Raw genomic sequence first — 21,593 nt, 5'->3', positions numbered from 1 at the left:
TCTCTTGACCTCGTGATCCGCCTGCCTCAGCCTCCCACAGTGCTGGGATTACAGGCATGAGCCACCGCTCCCAGCTTCATACCTTTTTTAAACGGATTATTGATTTTTCCATTGGCTTTAAGATTTATTTGTTTATTTATTTATCAAGAGGGAGTCTCCCTCTGTTGCCCTGGCTGGAGTGCAGTGGCGCAAACTCAGCTCACTGCAACCTCTGCCTCCTGGGTTCAAGCGATTCTCCTGCCTCAGCCTCCTGAGTAGCTGGCTTGTGCCAGCACAGAATTACAGGCGTGTGCCACCACACCCAGCTAATTTTTGTGTTTTTAGTAGAGACAGGGTTTTGCCATGTTGGCCAGGCTGGTCTCAAACTCCTGACCTCCAGTGATCCACCGGCCTCAGCCTCCCAAAGTGCTGGGATTACAGGCGCCGACCACCACGCCTGTCCAATTTTTTGTGTGTTTTTAGTAGAGACGGGGTTTTGCCATGTTGGCCAGGCTGGTCTCCAACTACTGACATCAGGTGATCCAGCAGCCTCGGCCTCACAAAGTGCTGGGATTATAGACTTGAGCCACCGCGCCTGGCCAGCTTTAAGATTTATGATCCTGACATTTCTTCACTTCCTAACATGAGTGGTCAAAAATATAATCTGTTCTAATCTTACGTGATTTTCTATTTTCATCTACCTCAAGTAAGTTAGAATGTTTTAATTTTCACTCTACAGCCTTTAAAACTTTGTCTTTTTTAGCATTTTCTTTCCTTTGAGGGTCTGGTATTTTACAAGCATGCTTCATTTCTCTCATTTGTAAGACTCAACAGGCTGAATATCTGTTTACCTTTTTATTTTAGTAAATTATCCTTAGGAGTGCTCCTGGCATTCGGCTTCCTAAAGAATACTTACGTTGTTGACGTTCTTCAGACTTTGCCCTCAAGTCTAACTTAGGCGCACACCTTCCTCTAACTACTCTTTTTTTTTTTTTTTTTTTTTTTTTTTTTGAGACAGAATCGTGCTCTGTCGCCCAGGCTGGAGGGCAGTGGTGCAATCTCGGTTCACTGCAAGCTCCGCCTCCTGGGTTCATGCCATTCTCCTACCTCAGCCTCCCGAGTAGCTGGGACTAAAGGCGCCTGACACCACGCCTGGCTAATTTTTTGTATTTTTATTTGAGATGGGGTTTCACTGTTAGCCACGAGGGTCTCGATCTCCTGACCTCGTGTTCCGCCCGCCTCGGCCTCCCAAAGTGCTGGGATTACAGGCATGAGCCACCGCGCCCGGCCCTAACTCCTCTTTTTAAGAAATCTTTCCCACCATCCCTTCAGTGTTCTTAATTTTTCTTTTTCTTTATTTTTATTTTTTTATTTTTTATTTTTATTTTTTTGCAGGTGAAAAACTCCCCTTTATCTCAGGTTCTGTCGGTTACATATATATAAAATCCTAAATTCTGATCCATTTTCTTTTTTAAGCATGCTGAATAAATCCACTATACTTCTACCAGTGAGAGTTAATCTCCAAGCTAATTAATTCACCCTCTTTTTAAAGTAAAATTTGTTGTAAAAAATGGCATGCCAAAAAAATATACTTTTCAGTCAACTGCCTTGAGAATATGCTATTTTCTAACCACAAGACAATTTTTCTGAGTCTCAGCACAGGAAACCAAACATCCAGTAAGAGGTGGCCTGACATAAATAAGTACTAGAAGACTAGCATTAAAATGTGTTTTATAAGATAGATTTTTTTCTGGAATGACTTTCTAAAATTATTTCTTGTACATTTCCTCCTCTTTCTCCTGTCTTTATTTTTTTAATTTTGTATATTATCCAAATTATGCCCCAGATTTAGATGAATCCTTCTTTCGGGCTGATTCTGTTTTTTAGTCTCTTTTTCACTGCATCTTTTTCGTTGGCCTTATAAATCCAAATAACTGCACATTTGACATGGATTTGAGGGCAGCTATTTCTCTCATTAGTGTCATACCACCACTGACATAGTCCAGAATATAAATGTTATACATAAATATTTCCTTTGTTTATATAGTAACATTTGAAATATATTGTATGCTTATACAGGCGCTTCTCTTTTACTACTTGATGCCATGTTGTTTTGGGTTTAGGGGGTTTTTTAATTCAAAAAAATAACTTTCAGATTATAGCTTGGGGTCAGTTTAGTTTCTCAAAGCTGATCTTTATAATGATGATCTCCAGCTTTAGAAAAAATAGTGCACTGCTTTCTAAATCAAAGATTCACTCAAGGATTGGGCACAGTGGCTCAAACCTATAATCCCAGAATTTGGGGAGGCTCAGGTGGGAGGATTGCTTGAGCTAAGGAGTTTCAGACCAACCTGGGCAACATAGCAAGACCCCTTCTCTTGAAAAAAAAAAAAAAGAGGCTGAGCACAGTGGCTCATGCCTGTAATCTCAGCACTTTGGGAGGCCAAGGCAGGCGGATCACTTGAGGCCAGGAGGTCGAGACCAGCCTGGTCAACATGGCAACACCCTGTCTCTACTAAAAATACAAAAAATTAGCCGGGCATGGTGATGCACATCTGTAATCACAGCTACTCGGGAGGCTGAGGCAAGAGAATCGCTTGAACCCTGGAGGCAAAGGTTGCAGTGAGCCGAGATCCCACCACTGCTCTCCAGCCTGGGCAACAGAGCAAGACTCAATCTTTAAAATAAATAAATAAATAAATAATAAGATTTACTTGGCCAGGTGTGGTGGCTCACACCTGTAATTCCAGCACTTTGGGAGCCCGAGGGGTGGATCACTTGAGGTCAGCAGCCTGGCCAACATGGTGAAACCCTGTCTCTACTAAAAATACAAAAATTAGCCGGGCAGAGTAGCATGAGCCTGTAATCCCAGCCACTGGGTAGGCTGAATCAGGATAATCACTTGAACCCAGGAGACAAAGGTTGCAGTGAGCTGAGATCTCACCACTGGGCAACAGAGCGAGACTCTACCTCAAAAAAAAAAAATTTTTTTTTACTGTTATTCTTACTCTAGTTCTAGTACTAGTTTACATATATTTTCTTATATGGGATTCTAATTCTTTGAAAACCTGTAGATTAATAAAGTGTTAGGGCTGGAAAGCATCTTTGGTTTTTTTGTTTTTGTGACAAGAGTCTCACTCTGTCACCCAGGCTGGAGTGCAGTGGGGCGATCTCAACCTCCGCCTTCTGGGTTAGAGCGATTCTTCTGCCTCAGCCCCACGAGTACCTGAGATTACAGGCACCCGCCACCATGCCCAGCTAATTTTTATATTGTTAGTAGAGATGGGGTTTCACCATGTTGGCCAGGCTGATCTTGAACTCCTGGCCTCAAGCGATCTGCCCACCTCGGCCTCCCAAAATTCTGGAATTACAGGGGTGAGACGCCGAACCTGGCCAGGGCTAGAAAGAATGTTGAATATTATTTAGTTCCTACTCTGATGACGCATATATATTCTTATTTATAGTGGGGAGAATGTAGCTAGTATTTGATTTTTAAAAACACTTTAATGGCTAATCTTTTATATGTTGTATTTTTTTTTAACTCCAAAGGAAGTTCATGACCAATTGGCAAGTTAATGAGTGCAGGTGTTTTGAAATCTATGAGTCCAGAAGACGCAAAAAATCGCTTTATACTAAGTGGTTCAGGAGGGTACTGTTACCAGTATTGTACTCTTGAAATGGTGTCTTCTTTGTCCTCTCAAAATGGAAGTGTTGCTTAGGTGGCCAGAACAATTAATTTAGGTTTAACATGACAAATACTGGAAAAGTGTTAGAAAGAGAGTAATGGTATGCTAAGTAGATGGGAACTGGCAGATATGGCCTCTTGCAGCCAATAACCCAGGTGGTTGTCCGAAGAGCACCAATATGTCATAGTTAACTCCAGCAGATGAAAAAAGGAAGAATTGGGCAATAGATTAGTCTTGTTTTATCTCTTTTACTAAATCCTATCCAAAACTCCAAAAAGATATCTGAAGCTAGTGTCATCTGGAAAAAAAAAAAAATGAAAATGCTCACCCCCCTAAAAATAATGGCAATTATTTTTGAAGTGCATTAGAGTTGTAGCACTAAGAGACTGAAAACACCTGAGGTTGCATGCCAGCCTGTGACAGGAAGCTGTCATCTCAATGACTTCTGACAAAGGAATTAAAACTAGACTTGGTGACGGCTGGCTGAGCGAGAGACAACAAAAAATTGAGCTAGTGCCATTTCAAACTGCGGACCAATTTTAAAGATTTAAAATGTAAATGCAGTCTAATAAAAATGTTAATGCACACACCCTTTGACCCAGCAAATCCATTTCTAGGATTTGGGTATCCAAAAATGCCATCACATATGCACAAGGATATGTGAGCAAGATTATTCACCAAAGTCAATAATTGTAAAAACATTTTTCCCTGAGAGGAAATGTGGTTAAACTGTGATTCATTCATGCCATAGAATACTATCCAACTTTTCAAAAACAATGCGGTGGATCTCTGTTTACTCAGTAGACCAAATAAAATCTAGCAAGAAAAGCAAGTTGCTGGATTAAACATAGCATCTCCTACTTTTAAAAAAAAGTGTTTTAAATAAATGTTAGTGAGGTTTTAAATAATTCTTAAAAGAAAAAGCTGGAATGATGCATTCTTAGAGTTACAGATTTTTACTCTTTGCATTCATATTTCTGAAACATCTGAATTTTCTACCATGAGCATTTCTTTTTATAATCAGAGAAAAGCAATAAAGATTTAAAATGAAAGTGGAAATAGCTAACTCTCACTCTGAGGTAGCGTCCTGCCTGAATTCCCCCTATTTGGCCAGCACCGCCTTTCACCCACCTCCCTCATTGAATACTGAGGTAGCTTTGATGGCTGTGTCACAAACTCCTGCTGTTTTTGTGGAGGGAAAATAATTCTAATTGTACAGTTTTAGAGAGAGTGCAGATTGATTAATGATTAATTTTCCAATTTTCCTTGCAAAATTTTAAGGAGGTTTCTTGGCATTTTTGTTTGTTTTAGAGGCAGAATCTCATTCTGTCATCCAGGCTGGTGTGCAGTGGTGCAGTCAGCTCACTGCAGCCTCAAACTCCTGGGCTCAAGCAGTCCTTGCACCTCTCTGTCCCAAAGTGCTGGGATTACAAGCATGAACTTCTCTACCCATCCTTAAGGAGGATTTAGTGTCTAGAAACTTCTGACCTTTTTTTTTTTTTTTCTTAGATGGAGTCTCTCTCTGTCATCCAGGCTGGAGTGAGGTGGCATGATCTCAGCTTATTGCAACCTCCACCTCCCGGGTTCAAGTGATTCTCCTGCCTCAACCTCCCAAGTAGCTGGGACTAAAGGCATGTACCACCCCGCCCGGCTAATTTTTGTATTTTTAGTAGAGATGGGGTTTCACAATGTTTACCGGACTGGTCTCGAACTCCTGGCCTCAAGTAATCTGCCCGCCTCGACCTCCCAAAGTTCTGGTATTACAGGCATGAGCCACTGCACCTGGCCTCTTTTTCTTTTTAATATAAGTAACAATTACTTTTGAGAAACTAAAGGGGCCAGGTGTGGTAGCTCACACCTGTAATCCCAGCACTTTGGAGTCTGAGGCAGGCGGATCACAAGATCAGGAGATCAAGACCATCCTGGCCAACATGGTGAAACCCTGTCTCTACTAAAAAAAAAAATACAAAACTTAGCCAGGCGTGGGGGCGGGCGCCTATAGTCCCAGCTACTTGGGAGACTGACGCAGGAGAATGGCTTGAACCCAGGAGGCGAAGCTTGCGGTGAGCTGAGATCCGGCCACTGCACTCCAGCCTGGGCAACAGAGCAAGACTCTGTCTCAAAATAAAAGACAAAGACACGGCCGGGTGCGGTGGCTCATGCCTGTAATCCCAGCACTTTGAGAGGATGAGGCAGGTGGATCATGAAGTCAGGAGTTCAAGACCAGCCTAGCCAACATTCTACTAAAAATACAAAAAAATTAGCTGGGCATGGTGGCACACACCTGTAATCCCAGCTACTCGGGAGGCTGAGGCAGGATAATTGCTTCAACCCAGGAGGTGGAGGTTGCAGTGAGTGGAGATCATGCCACTGCCCTCTAGCTTGTGCAATAGAGTGAGACTTTGTCTCAAAAAAAAAGAATGTTTTTGCAGACTTCTAAGCTATCATGTCCATTCTGCCCACTGACCACCGTCCACAGCCAAAATATTTCCACACAGAAAGAACAACTGCTGCTCCTTTTAAACTCCAAAAGTCAGTATCATAACTTGTGCTTATTTATTTCCATAGCCTGGTCATCATAGCGAGATCCCATCTCTACAAAAAAATCTAAAAATTGTCCAGGCATGGTGGCTCACACAGATAATCCTAGCACGTTGGGAGACCTAGGCAGAAAGATTACTTGAAGCCAGGAGTTCAAGACCAACCTGGCCAACATAACAAGACCCCCTTCTCTATTTTTAAAAATAAATAATTAGCTGGGCATGGTGACATGAGCCTGTAGTCCCAGCTACTCAGGAGGCTAAGGCGGGAGGATCACTTGAACCTAGCTGTTTGAGGCTGCAATGAGCCATGAGACCCTGTATCATAAAGAAAAAAAATTATTTTCCTCATGTCTGTTGTTTATGTGTTGATTTACACTCCTCTTTTCAGCTGTCTTTTTGTTTTTCTTTGAAAGTCTCTTATTCTTCCTTCTTAAGAGAGATGTTTTAGGCCGGTGCAGTGACTCACGCCTGTAATCCCAGCACTTTGAGAGGCCAAGGCAGGCAGATCACCTGAGGTTGGGAGTTCGAGACCAGCCTGACCAACATGGTGAAACTCCATCTCTACTAAAAATACAAAAATTAGCTGGGTGTGGTGGTGGGCGCCTGTAATCCCAGCTACTTGGGAGGCTGAGGCAGGAGAATCGCTTGAACTTGGGAGGCGGCAGTTGCAGTGAACTGCGATTGCACTGCACTCCAGCCTGGGCGACAGAGTGAGACTCCGTCTCAAAACAAAAACAAAAGAGAGATGCTTTACCCCTTCACCACTGCACTTGAGACCCTCAGGCCAGCTCAGCTGTGCTGGAGCCCTCCTCAAGGTGTGCTGTGGTTTTCCCTCCTGCTGTCATTTACTCCCTCACTGCTCCTCCTGACGGCAGCAAGTGCAGCAAACATTCCCTTCCCTGCCCTACAGGTTAGGCCAGGTGTTTGTAATGATAAACTGCATTATTCTTCTATTCCTCATGTCTGACACACTTCAGAAAAATGATTCCCAATCATTGTGTCTTGTGACACTCCAGGATGTGCCCAATTTGAGTTGTGAAATCATTTGTAGTCAGAAATTTTTAATTTCTCTTAATTTTTTTAAGTGGCATATGGCACTTTTCTGAGGAGAGGGATGGCATGATCCAAGTAAGGTGATTAAACTCTTAAAAATAATAATATTCACTGTTTAGTTAGGCTAGTCAAGTGGCTCCTAAATCCTTATTTCAAAATCACGTGACAACTGGACATTGCTCCAGTATCACCTCTTCCCAGGTAAATTGTTCACTTGGTACCTGTGAGTGCCTACTCAATCTGGGCAGTTAATTTGGTCTCACCCTACGTTGACATAGATTTGCTTCATAATTATATGGGGCAGTAGAGCACTTAATTGGAAGTCACTGAGTCACGGATCCTTTCATTCCTCCTGCAGTCTGCAAGCTCTTGACTTGGGGCAAGGCACTTAATTTGAGCCCTATTTGCTCATCAGCATAATAAGGTTACTAGTCTAAGAGATAACTAAGCTTTACCTAGCTCTAAAATGATGTTTCATGACCAGCATGTTGGCTCACACCTGTAATCCCAGCACTTTGGGAGGCCAAGGCAGGCGGATCACGAGATCTGGGGTTCAAGACCAGCCTGGCCAGCATGGTGAAACCCCATCTCTACTAAAAATACAAAACTGAGCTGGGTGTGGTAGCACATGCCTGTAATCCCAGCTACTCCGGAGGCTGAGGCAGGAGAACTACTTGAACCTGAGAGGTGGAAGTTGCAGTGAACCAAGATCGTGCCATTGCACTCTGGCCTGGGCGACAGAGTGAGACTTCATCTCAAAAAAATAAAATTAAATGCTGTTTCACGTGAAAGTAGTGTTTTGTTTTGTTTTTGTTTTTTGTTTGTATATGTGTATATAATTTTTTTTTTTTTAAGACAGGGTCTTGATCTGTCACCTAAGCTGGAGTGCAGTGGTGTAATCATAGCTCACTGCAGCCTCCAACTCCCATGTTCAAGCAATCTACCCAGTTTAGCCCCCTGAAAATAGCAGACTACAGTCCCATTCCACCATGCCCATCTAAGAAAGTCGTGTTTTAGGCTGGGCGCGGTGGCTTACACCTGTAATCCCAGCACTTTAGGAGGCCAAGGTAGGCAGATCACGAGGTCTGGAGTTTGAGACCAGCCTGACCAACATGGCGAAATCCTCTCTCCACAAAAAAATACAAAAATTAGCCAGGGCCATGCACAGTGGCTCTTGCCTGTAATCCCAGCACTTTAGGGAGGCTGACTCAGGCGGATCACCTAAGGTCGGGAGTTCGAGACCAGCCTGACCAACATGGAGAAACCTCATCTCTACTAAAAGTACAAAATTAGCCTGGTGTGGTGGTGGGCACCTGTAATCCCAGCTACTCAGACGGCTGAGGTAGGAGAATCACTTGAACTCAGGAGTTGGAGGTTGCAGTGAGCCGAGATCGTGCCATTGCACTCTAGTCTAGGCAACAGGAATGAAACTTTATCTCAAAAAAAAAAAAAATTAGCTGGGCATGGTGGTGCACCTGTAATCCCAGTTACTCAGGAGGCTGAAGCAGGAGAATCGCTTGAACCTAGGAGATGGAGGTTGCAGTGAGCTGAGATCGCACCACTGCACTCCAGCCAGCCTGGGCAACAAAGCAAGACTCCGTCTCAAAAAAGAAAAGAAAAGAAAAGAAAGTGGTGTTTTATGCTGGAAAAAGCACTGGAGGTTTTTGTTTTGTTTTGGTTTTGTTTTTTTTCTTTTAGAAAAATTGAGTTTGCATAGCTGGGCATGGTGGCTCATGCCTGTAATCCCAGCACTTTGGGAGGCCAAGGTGGGCGGATCACGAGGTCTGGAGTTCAAGACCAGCCTGACCAACATGGTGAAACCCCGTCTCTACTAAAAATTTAAAATTAGCCGGGCTGGTGGCGCACACCTGTAATCCCAGCTACTCAGAATCACTTGAAACCGAGAGGCGGAGGTTGCAGTGAGCTGAGATTGTGCCATTGCACTCCAACCTGGGCGGGCAACAGAGCGAGATTCCATCTCAAAAAAGAAAAAAAAAGAAAAATTGAGTTTGCGTCAAAGATTGTGTATTAGAGGCTGGACGCGGTGGCTCACGCCTGTAATCTATTTGGGAGGCCAAGGCGGGTGGATCACCTGAGGTCAGGAGTTCAAGAGCAACCTGGCCAACATGGTGAAACCTCTACTAAAAATACAAAAATTAGCCAGGTGTGGTGGTAGATTCCTGTAATTCTAGCTAGTCGGGAGACTGAGGCAGGAGAATCACTTGAACCCAGGTGGTGGGGCAGAGGTTGCAGTGAGCCGAGATCACACCGCTTCACTGCAGCCTGGACAAAAGAGCAAAACTGTCACACACACACAGACACACACAAAAAGATTGTGTATTAGTAGCTGTGTGACCTGGCGTAACCTGCCTGATGTTCCATTCCGTTCTTCTGTGAAGTTAAGTTGTAGCTACTTCACAAATATAGTGAGAACCAGATGTATGTAAAAAGTACTCCAGGCCAGTATTTCTCAAAGAGAAGCATCATGAGCCAGGTGCAGGAGTGCGAGCCTATAGTCCCAGCTATTGAGAAGGCTGAGACAGAAAGCTTGAGCTCAAGAGTTGGAGTACAGCCTGTGCAAAATACTGACACCCCTCTCTATTTATTTTATTATTTTTTTGACATGGAGTCTTGCTCTGTCGCTTAGGCTGGAGTGCAGTAGCACCATCTCAGCTCACTGCAACCTACACTTCCTCGGTTCAAACAATTCTCCTGCCTCAGCCTCCCTAGTAGCAGGGATTACAGCTAATTTTTGTATTTTTAGTAGAGACGGGATTTTGCCATGTTGGCCAGGCTGGTCTCGAACTCCTGACCTCAGGTGATCCGCCCCCTGTGGCCTCCCAAAGTGCTGGGATTACAGGCGTGAGCCACCATGCCCAGCAGCCCCTCTTTTAAAAAAAAAAGAATACACAAATATTAAAAAAAAGTTTCGTGATTAGAAAAGATTGGAAAATTCTAAGTAAAAGAAAATTATATTTCCTTCTTTTCTCTGAAATTTCTCAGAGCCTTTAAAATCCTATTTCGCATCATGAATCTCCAAGAGAAGACTGCAGAGTGGAGCTTTTCCTAGGACCACAGAACCCTCTTCTCCCTGAGCATCTTTAGGGACTGTGACTGGAATGCTGTTTGGGAAACCACTCAGCAGTCTGCCTGGTACACAGCAGAAAATGCTGAAGCAATGTTAAATACTGGCACTAAATCAGTCAGATTTTACCCTTTCCATGACTCTTTCATTTTCCTTATTTATTTTTATTTTTATTTTTGAGACGGAGCTCTGTTGCCCAGGTTGGAGTGCAATGGCGCGATCTTGGCTCACTGCAACCTCCGCCTCCTGAGTTCAAATGATTCTCGTGCCTCAGCCTCCTGAATAACTAGGATTACAGGCACCCGCCATCACACCCGGCTAATTTTTGTATTTTTAGTAGAGACGAGGTTTCGCCACGTTGGCCAGGCTGGTCTTGAACTCCTGACCTCAAATGATCCACCTGCCACGGCCTTTCAAAGTGCTGGGATTGCAGACATGAGCCACTGCGCTCAGCCTGTCCTTTGGTTTTACAAATAAATGTGCTGCTGTGGTTCTGCAACCATTTTATTCTAACGTCCTCTGTAGAAATATTTTTAACTAATAATCTAAAAGAAAATACCTACACCCTCAAATGTGTTATATGCCACATTTTAACGCCTTAATTTGTGCTTCCAAAATCTGATGAACATGTTTTGATGCATGCCACAGAGGAAAGCATCTGTCATCACTGTGAATATGTAGAATTTCTTACAAATGTTTTATTGTTTGGGAAAGCTCAGCTCTGACCAACCCTCTGGATTTGTGGCTGTACAAAGCAGGTATAATTGGAGCAGAGAGTAAGCCTGAAAATCGTAAGAGTCTCAGACGCACCAGCTCAGCACAAAATCTTGGAACGTTGACAGTTCACAAAAACACATTGACCAGCGTGTGATAATAATATCGAACATTAGCCAGATGTGGTGGTGCATGCCTGTAATCCCAGCTACTTGGGAGGTTGAGGCAGGATAATCTCTTGAACTTGGGAGGCGGGGGTTGCAGTGAGCCGAGATCGAGCCACTGCACTCCAGCGTGAGTGACAGATCAAGACCTTGTCTCAAAAAATAAAAGAGTTGAGATAAAAACATTAGTGTTACTCAGCATCAATAGTCAATTTCTGCATTTTATTATAAAATTAAGCCTGATCCATGTAGCTGATCATAAATCTGTTCTCCATATTACATCCAACATGAACTTTTAAAATTGCAAACCTAATCACCGTATCTCACCAACTCTAAAATGCCCCTGAGTATAGGCCACATCATTATTTCACATATAGCCCAGAAAGAAAACAATGCTAATTAAACTTTGATTTCAGCGATTTTGTAAGAAAAAAAGTGTCTCACAATCATTGGAATATAGTATGCCAACCACCTCACCTCCTTAAAAACCAAAAATTTGGCTAGGCGCAGTGGCTCCCACTTCTAATCCCAGCACTTTAGGAGGCCGAGGCGGGCAGATCACTTGAGGTCAGGAGTTTGAGACCAGCCTGGCCAGCATGGTGAAACCCCGTCTCTACTAAGAATATAAAAATTAGCTGGGTGTAGTGGCGAGTGCCTGTAATCCCAGCTACTTGGGAGGCTGAGGCAGGAGAATCGCTTGAACCCGGGAGGCAGAGGTTGCAGTGAGCAGAGACTGCACCATTGCACTTCAGCCTAGGCGACAAGAGCGAAACTCCGTTTCAAAAAAATAATAAAAATTTTAAAAATAATAAAAACCAATAATTTTTCATCTTCCCCGTATCAGGACAAAGCTCCTGACCGTGTTCTACAAAGCCAGCATATTTCTCTCTTTTTTTTTTTTAAGCAGGCTCAGAAGGGAAAGGGTGTCTCTTGCTCAGGGGCCATGCTAATTTCTGTATCGTTTCAATTTTAATATATGTGCTGCGGAAGCGAGCACAGGTCTCTCTTCTTGATAGCACTTACCATGGTGGACATCTTAGTTTTGCTTATGTGTTTATCTGATCAGTATCTTTTGGGTTTTTTTTTGTTGTTTATTAGACAGTCTCACTGTGCCGCCCCAGGCTGGAGTGCAGTGGAGCGATCTTGGCTTGCTGCAACCACCGCCGCTTGGGTTCATGTGATTCTCATGCGTCAGCCTCCCGAATAGCTGGGATTACAGGCACCCACCATCATGCCCGGCTAATTTTTTTGTTTTTTTTTTTTTTTTTGTAGAGATGGCGTGAGCCACCGTGCCCGACCGGATTGGTTAGATACAACTTTCTTTTCTTTTTCTTTTTCTTTTTTTTTTTTGAGGCGGAGTTTCGCTCTTGTTGCCCAGGCTGGAGTGCAATGGCGCCATCTCGGCTCAGTGCAACCTCCGCCTGCTGGGTTCAAGCGATTCTCCTGCCTCAGCCTCCTGAATTGCTGGGATTACAGGCACCCGCCATCATGCCTGGCTAATTTTTATTTTTATTTTTTTGTAGAGGTGGGGTTGTAGAGATGGCGTGAGCCACCATGCCCAACCGGACTGGTTAGATACAACTTTCTTTTCTTTTCTTTTTTTTTGAGGCGGAGTTTCGCCCTTGTTTCCCGGGCTGGAGTGCAATGGCGCCATCTCGGCTCAGTGCAACCTCCGCCTGCTGGGTTCAAGCGATTCTCCTGCCTCAGCCTCCCGAATTGCTGGGACTACAGGCACCCGCCATCATGCACCGCCATCATGCCCGGCTAATTTTTGTATTTTTTGTAGAGATGGGGTTGTAGAGATGGCTTGAGCCACCATGCCCGGCCGGATGGGTTAGTTTTCTTTTCTTTTTTTTTTTTCTTTTGAGACGGAGTCTCGCTCTGTCGCCCAGGCTGGAATGCAGTGGCGTGATCTCTCAGGTCACTGCAAGCTCCGCCTATGCGGTTCACGCCATTCTCCTGCCTCAGCCTCCTGAGTAGCTGGGACTACAGGTGCCCGCTGCCACGCCTGGCTAATTTTGTTTTTTGTATTTTTAGTAGAGAGGGGGTCTCATCGTGTTAGCCAGAATGGTCTCAGTCTCCCGACCTCGTGATCCGCCAGTCTCGGCCTCCCAGAAGTGCTGGGATTACAGGCATGAGCCACTGCGCCTGGCCGGGTTAGTTTTCTTACCCCAAAAAACAGATACACCTTTTTTTTTTTTTTTTTTTGAGGCGGAGTTTCGCTTTTGTTGCCCAGGTTGGAGTACAATGGCGCCATCTCGGCTCCCCGCAACCTCCGGCTTCCAGGTTCAAGCGATTCTCCTGCCTAAGCCTCCCGAGTTGCTGGGACTACAGGCACCCGCCATCATACCCGGCCATCATGCCCGGCTAATTTTTGTATTTTTTGTAGAGATGGCTTGAGCCACCATGCCCGGTCGGATGGGTTAGTTTTCTTTTTTTTTTCTTTTGAGAAGGAGTCTAGCTTTGTTGCCCAGGCTAGAGTGCAGTGGCGCGATCTCTTGGGTCACTGCAAGCTCCGCCTACGCGGTTCACGCCATTCTCCTGCCTCAGCCTCCTGAGTAGCTGGGACTACAGGTGCCCGCTGCCACGCCTGGCTAATTTGTTTTTTTATTTTTAGTAGAGATGGGGTCTCATCGTGTTAGCCAGGATGGTCTCAGTCTCCCGACCTCGTGATCCTCCATCTCGGCCTCCCAAAAATGCTGGGATTACAGGCATGAGCCACTGCGCCCGCCGGGTTAGTTTTCTTACCCCAGAAAACAGATACACCTTTTTTTTTTTTTTTTTTTTTTTTTTTTTGAGGCGGAGTTTCGCTTTTGTTGCCCAGGTTGGAGTGCAATGGCGCCATCTCGGCTCACTGCAACCTCCGGCTCCCGGGTTCAAGCGATTCTCCTGCCTCAGCCTCCCCAGTATCTGGGATTACAGGCATGCGCCACCACCCCCGGCAAATGTTGTATTTTTAGTAGAGGCGGTGTTTTGCGGTGTTTTGCTGTGTTGGCCAGGCTGGTCTGAACTCCCGACCTCAGGTGAGCCACCGCGCCCGGCCCAACAGATACAACTTTCTACCTCACAATAATGTTTCAAGGATTATATGAGGTAAGATATACAAATTTTTTGCACATTTTCCTGCCCTATCTTACATTTTTGTTATGGTAAGGTCCTTTTGTACCAAGATGAGCCTTCCTCCTGTTTAAAACTGTATTAAAGTATATCTTCAGCATTTTTTAAAAAAGAACAGCCTGGCCAGCATCGTGAAACCCCATTTCTACTAAAAATACAAAAAAAAAAAAAAAAATTAGCCGGGCGTGGTGGCAGGCGCCTGTAATCCCAGCTACTCAGGAGGCTAAGGCAGGAGAATCGCTTGAGCCCGGGAGGTGGAGGTTGGAGGGAGCTGAGATCACGCCACTGCGGTCCATTCTGGGTGACAAAGCACGATTCTGCCTTAAAAAAAAAAAAAAAAAAAAAAAACAGAGAGAAAGAGAGAAATAGATTGCCATTTGGCTGGGAAAAGTGGTTTCCACATTCATACCCTTTAAAGCCTCCGCTCCGCCATTACAGTCTTCCGCACTTTGGTTCCCCAAGGCTCCCTCTTCTGAAGATGGCGGCCATGGGAGCCGAAGGGAGCTAGGAACCGCCCAGCGCGGTGGCTCACACCTGTAATCCCAGCACTTTGAGAGGCCAGGGTGGGCAGATCACCTGAGGTCGGGAGTTTGAGACCAGCCTCAACTCCCGTGGTGAAACCACGTCTCTACAAAAAAATACAAAAATTCACCGGGCATGGTGGCGCCGGCTCGTAGTCCCAGTTACTTGCAGGCCGAGGTGGGAAGATTACTTTAGCCCAGGAGTCCAGGGTACAGTGTACCGGGATTGCGCCACTGCATTCTAGCCTGCTTGGCTGGAGTGAGACCCTGTCTGAAAAAAATGTATAAAAAAGGGCCAAGAAGCTCTTGGCAACATTTTTAATGCTTTTACATTCTGCCCACTGTGTCAAACTAATTGTTCCCCATTAGTGGAGCTTGTTTAAGCTGTGACTAAAGGATGTTTTTATATAAGTGAAATAATTATTCCTAAATATTACTTTTAAACACGGATTTTGTTTAACCTTGTTTCTTTTTTGGAGGGTGGTAACACCAAGACTACTTTATTAAAAGCATAACTAAGAGCAATTGATGGATACATAAAGACGTAGTAGGCACATCCATGTAGTAGTGCCACTGTGAGGAGCATTCAGGAGTAATTCTGCCTTAATGCTTAGGTATGTATCTGATTTATGGAAGATAGGCTGTAGGCTGTATAACCCATGTACGTATATGTTAGGGACTGAATTATGTCTCCCCGCAAAAAGATTTTTGGAAGTCCTAACCCTGAGTACCACAGACTATGACCTTATTTAGAAACAAGGTCATTGCAGATGAAATTAGTTAAAATGAGATTCTGCTAGAGTAGCATGAGCCCCTGATCCAATACTACTGGTGTCCTTACTGCTGGTGTCCTTATGTGAAGACAGACACACAGAAAGCCATGTGATGATGAAGGCAGAGATTGGAGGGATGCAGCAAAAGTTGCCAAAGATTTTCAGCAAACTAGCAGAAGCTAAGAAGAGACTTCCCCTTCGGAAAGAAGGAGCATGGCCTTACTAACACCGTGAGTTATCCCCAGAATCGGGAGAAATAAATTTGTGTTATTTTAAGCCACCCCATTTGTGGTTCTTTGTTATGACGGTCCTGAGTGTGTGAAGCTATTTGTGGCCCACCTACTTGATTCACCTAAATATGTTAGTGGGAAAATAGAGTTGCCTGGGTGCGTCGGTCATTTCACACCTGTCCGAGCCTCCACCTGAGATAAATCACCATCTGTTTGGCACAATCCCCCAGCCTACCACTTGCCACTGGACCAAGGATAGACACCTGACTCTAGTGCAGTGAATCTACCGACTGACCAGCAGCCATAGGACTTGGGTGGCCTGGTGTGGAAAGAGGAGCCCCTTCTTGAAAATGGGGACTAATCTGGGCATGGTGGCTCACGCCCTGTAATCCCAGCACTTTGGGTGGCTGAGGCGGGCAGATCATGAGGTGAGGAGATCGAGACCATCCTGGCTAACATGGTGAAACCCCGTATCTACTAAAAATACAAAAAAAAAGCCAGGCATAGCAGCGGGCGCCTGTAGTCCCAGCTACTCGGGAGGCTGGGGCAGGAGAATTGCTTGAACCCGGGAGGCGGAGGCTGCAGTGAGCCAAGATAGTGCCACTGCACTCCAGCCTGGGCAACAGAGCAAGACTCCGTCTCAAAAAAAAACAACAACAAAAAAAAGAAAATGGGGACTAAGACATAGAAGAATATAGCTGCAGAGAGTAGCTTCAGGGAACTGAAATAGGTTCAGAGGAAGCTCGAAGTGGCCATTCTGAAGTTTATGCAAACTGCTGGCCAGGAGAGGTGAAAAAAAAAAATATAGAAGAGACATGACAGTGGGACAGGGGATTTGTTACTCTCACTCCAGGCTACAAGTTGCCTCTCCACAATTAATGTCACCTTTTTGTAGAGAACCCAACTTTTCAGGTCTGGCATGGTAGCTCACACCTGCAATCCCAGCACTTTGGGAGGCCGAGGCAGGTGGATCACTTGAGGTCATGAGCTCAAGACTAGCTTGGCCAACATGGCGAAACCCTGTTTCTACTAAAATACAAAAAATCGCCGGGCATGGTGGCACCTGCCTATAATCCCAGCACTCAGGAGGCCAAGGCAGAAGAATTGCTTGAACCCAGTAGGCAGAGGTTGCAGTGAGCTGAGATTATGCCACTGCAGTCCAGGCTGGGTGACAGAGGGAGACTCCGTCTCAAAAGAAAAAAAACTTTTAGATAGGCTTAATGCTTCCCATTTTGATGGGTTGGTGGTGGTGGTGAATTTCCATAATATAGGGAGTTGAGTGGTTTTTGAGGGAGAAGGGCCCTCAAATCCAACCTCGTGTCCTAACCTCTCTGACAGCTAAGTGTGACTTGGAAGCTAAGTATTAACTAAGGACTTTTAGAAAGTTTCTTTAAAGGGAGGTGGGATAGGCGGGGCGCGGTGGCTCACGCCTGTAATCCCAGCGCTTTGGGAGGCCAAGGCGGGCGGATCACAAGGTCAGGAGATCGAGACCACGGTGAAACCCCGTCTCTACTAAAAATACAAAAAATTAGCCGGGCGCGGTTGTGGGCGCCTGTAGTCGCAGCTACTCGGGAGGCTGAGGCAGGAGAATGGCGTGAACCCGGGAGGCGGAGCTTGCAGTGAGCCGAGATCGCGCCACTGCACTCCAGCCTGGGCGACAGAGCGAGACTCCGTCTCAGAAAAAAAAAAAAAAAAAGGGAGGTGGGATAGGGCTGGGCCTCTTCGTCGTCTGGCTACTTAGAAATAAAATCAAGGGTGAGAGGTAAAATGGATAATAGGAGGCAGCATCCCTCCCCAACGCACCACAACCCTGTGCTGGACTCCCAAGAGCACGTGGCATAGCAGTGTATTCTGCCATTCCGCTGTGTACCACCCTCTGTCCTGTCTTGCCTTTCCCTTTCTCTTCAGTTCTTTCTGTTTCCTTTTATTTCTTTTCCTTCTTGTTTGTCTTTACCTACCCGGCATAAAAATGCTGGTTAGTACCTTTGGGTTCCTCATTCTGGTTACCTGTTGCAGTGAGTCTGTATCCTGAGAAATTCATGGAGATCACCATGATTAGAAGTCATGGCTACTGAGCCAAGCGTCATAGACTTGAAGCCTAGCAGCTTCCAGGGGCTCCAGGACCATCAGGTGGGAAGGCCCTGAGGGGTCCGGGACAGCTCCAGACTAGCTCCACAGGGGCAGAAGTGTACCAGGGCCTACCTGCTGCTCCACCACGGGCTCGGCTACTTGTCTCCCACCACGTCTCTGGGTCTACATGTCCCTCGGCTTTTGCTTCCCATACCAAAGGCTCAGTTCTGAGCCTCAAGTTCCATTTCCTCCCACCAGAGGATCTGACGCTCTCATTCAGCCACTCCGCCCTGTTTGGGAGCTTTCTCCCACAGTCAAGCCAGTCTATTGCCCATCCTTGGATCATGTGGTAGGAGCTGATGTTTTTACCACCCGCCTCTGTCCGTCTTCTTGTGGTTACAGTGCCCTCGTTTTCCACAGGAAAGTCATGCCTCCCTCACCCTCATTTTGTATGGTCCAAATAGTGTCATATGGACCCACCATCCTCAGTGTCCATAGTGATGCAGAGATAGGTCCACTCCCCAATCTTAGCCAATGAGATGCTTGAGAAAGGCACACTTCCTTTATCCCTGAACTTGCGGTTGTAGTGATGTGAACCAGGGTCTAGCAGCCATGCTGTCACCACCAGGGACAACCTACCTACAGATGCAGTCAATGTGGAGGGAGAGGAACCAACGGGTGAAGGAGAGGTGGGGTCTCTGTGGCACTGTTTGAGCCTCCACAGCCAGCTAGGCATTACCGTTAGGTGAGTCAATAGGCTCCTCTTCTTTGCTCAGATCAGGTTGAGAGGGTTTTTCATCACCTGTAACTGAAAATGTCCTAACTAGTCCAGGTCAGTTGGCCGCCCTGGTGCAATCAGCAGTGGCTGGAGTAGCAGGCCAGATGTCACCTGCAGAACAAAGTGTGCTCAAGTCAGCCCTTGAAATGGGGCTGTGGGACGGGCAGTGTGAAGCTGAGTCTTTCCACTATAAATAAGGCTGTGCAAGGCCAAGTTAATACATGTTTGGAGTTCATAAATCATGGTGGCTATGGTTATCAAATTAAAAAAAAATCAAAACCACCAGTAGCCTCAAAAAACACATGATTGGAAATGTGAGAGGCTGTCAGGAGCCCTGGTCCGTGGGCAGCCTCGCTGGAAGTGCTGTGACCATGTGTGTGTTTGAACCAGGACAAACTGCTGATGTAGACATCTCCCCAGATCCATTCCTCTAAACTGTGTAAAGTGATTATGTATTGAATCACTTGCCTAAGACAGAGTAGTGTCTGTTTGCTGAATGAGATTCTTCCCCACAATATGGTTTGGATTTGTGTCCTTGCCCCCATCTCATGTCCAGATTGTAATCCCAGTGTTGGAGGAGGGGCTTGGTGGGAGGTGTTTAGATCATGGGGGCGGAATTCCCTCTTGCTGTTGTGATAGTGAGTGAGTTCTCATGAGATCTGGTTGTTTAAAAGTGTGCAGCACCTCCCCCTTCTCTCTGTCTTCCTCCTCTGTCCATGTAAGATGGGGCGAGCTTCCCCTTCACCTCCCATCATGACTGTAAGTTTCCTGAGGCCTCCCCAGCGATGCTTCCTGTACAGCCTGTGGAACTGTGAGTCACTTAAAACCTCTTTTCTTTATAAATTACCCAGTTTCAGGTAGTTCTTTATAGCAATGCAAGAACAGACTAATATACCCCCTTTCTCAAAGACTGCCACTTCTATATTCTGTATTTTAGAAGTCAGCACTATTCGAGGAATTGAAATGAAACCTAAGGTAAAATAAAGCTAGCAAACAAAGGAGAGATTTGTGTAGACAGTCTAGACAAGTTTACATTCCACATTAAACACTTGCATTTATTTAACAGTTTCATTTATGACTTTACAGTTGTTTAATAAATATTATGGCATTCCAACTAGGAAGATAGTATCACCCCTTTACACATGAGAAAATCAAATGAATGGCTTAAGGCAAAAATTCTTTTATTAGTACCCAAAAGTCTAGACTTTGTTATTATTTTAAATTTAGAAAAGTAAAATTTCAATAGTTAGTGGCTAGCAAAACTGTATTTTTTTTTTTTTTTTGAGAGGGAGTCGTGCTCTGTTGCCCAGGCTGGAGTGCAGTGGTGTGATCTCGGCTTCCTGTAAGCTCTGCCTCCTGGGTTCACGCCATTCTCCTGCCTCAGCCTACAGGTGCCCACCACCACGGCCGGCTAATTTTTTTGTATTTTTAGTGGAGATGGGATTTAGCCAGGATGGTCTCGATCTCCTGACCTTGTGATCCGCCTGCCTCGGCCTCCCAAAGTGCTGGGATTACAGGCGTCAGCCACCGCGCCCGGCCCCAAAACTGATATTTTTAAGTGTGAACTAATAATTTGGTTAGGTTTATTCAGAAAATAAACTTAAAGGATTTAGGGATTTGCAAGCTTCAGTTTGAAGTAGGTTTAGATAGCTAAAGATCTTTGGATTTTGTAAAGAGAAAATTAATTGAAGAAAGAATTTAAGGTAAATATGATTTATGACTGTCTGTTTTAGATGTGAAGTGGTAAACAATATTGGCAAAGCCACAGATTGGGAGTAGAGTGGGGGAAGGAAGACAGGAAGATAGTCAGGTAAAGGAGTTTGTAAGTCATTCATAACCAACCAACACTACCCATATAGCATGATAGTTATGAATATACCAAGGCCTTTTAGACCACTCTGGAATGCACTTTGACCCTCTCTTTTAAATCATGAATTTCTATTTTTTTTTTAAGCCAAAGTCTCGCTCTGTCACCCAGGCTGGAGTGAAGTGGTGCAATCTCAGCTCACTGCAACCTCCATCTCCCAGGTTCAAGCAGTTTTCCTGCCTTTGCCTCCCAAGTAGCTGGGACTACAGGTGGCCGCCACCACGCCCAGCTAAGTTTTGTATTTTTGATAGAGATGGGTTTCACCATGTTGGCCAGGCTGATCTCAAACTCCTGACCTCAGGTGATCCACCCACCTCGGCTTCCCACAGTGTTGGGATTACAGACATGAGCCACCACCCCTGACCTAAATCATGAATTTCTTCCTTAATTTGTGCAAAATTTAGTGTACTTGCATTTCCTTCTGTGTTCTTTTCTATCCTTAAGATTTTTCAGTGCAGAAATATTCTTGTGTGGGATAGACATTAAAAGACGAAACTGGAAGCCGGGTACTGTGGCTCATGCCTATAATCCCAGCACTTTGGGAGGCTGAGGCAGGTGGATCATCTGAGTTCAGGAGTTTGAGACCAGTCTGACCAACATGGGGAAACCCTGTCTCTACTAAAAATACAAAATTAGCCAGGTGTGGTGGTGCATGCCTGTAATCCCAGCTACTTTGGAGGCTGAGGTGTGAGAATCCCTTGAACATGGGAGGCAGAGGTTGCAGTGAGCTGAGATTGCGCCATTGTACTCCAGCCTGGGTAACAAGAGTAAAACTTTGTCTCAAAAAAAGAAAAAAAGAAAAGAAGAAGAAACTGGTAATTGGGAAGATGAAGTAAAACAGGAGTAAGAACTTTGCATTGCAGCCCTAGTGGGTTATGGTGGAGGGAAGGAAGCAGAGGTGGGTACCTGAGACCATAGGACTGCACTTGCATAGAACATGTATGATCCAGATAGATGCAGCCAGGTCTTGGTGCACTGCTGTGTTTAAGGTGTGCTGTGAGCTAAGCCTCTGC

At 45.2% G+C, this 21,593-nt stretch overlaps 1 protein-coding gene and 1 non-coding gene across 2 annotated transcripts in view; one reads left to right on the top strand and one right to left on the bottom strand.

The window, feature by feature from the left end:
- FBXO36 (F-box protein 36) overlaps positions 1 to 21,593 on the top strand; it is a 451,851-nt gene that overhangs the window by 365,708 nt on the left and 64,550 nt on the right. The window lies entirely within an intron of this gene.
- On the bottom strand, positions 12,118 to 12,221 carry LOC126933244 (U6 spliceosomal RNA). Its single transcript, XR_007718486.1, has one exon. It is a non-coding gene; the product is annotated as a U6 spliceosomal RNA (small nuclear RNA).

Source organism: Macaca thibetana, chromosome 12 (assembly GCF_024542745.1).
Source record: "Macaca thibetana thibetana isolate TM-01 chromosome 12, ASM2454274v1, whole genome shotgun sequence".
NCBI classification, from domain to species: domain Eukaryota; kingdom Metazoa; phylum Chordata; class Mammalia; order Primates; family Cercopithecidae; genus Macaca; species Macaca thibetana.
This window is presented reverse-complemented; position numbering and strand designations above follow the sequence as displayed.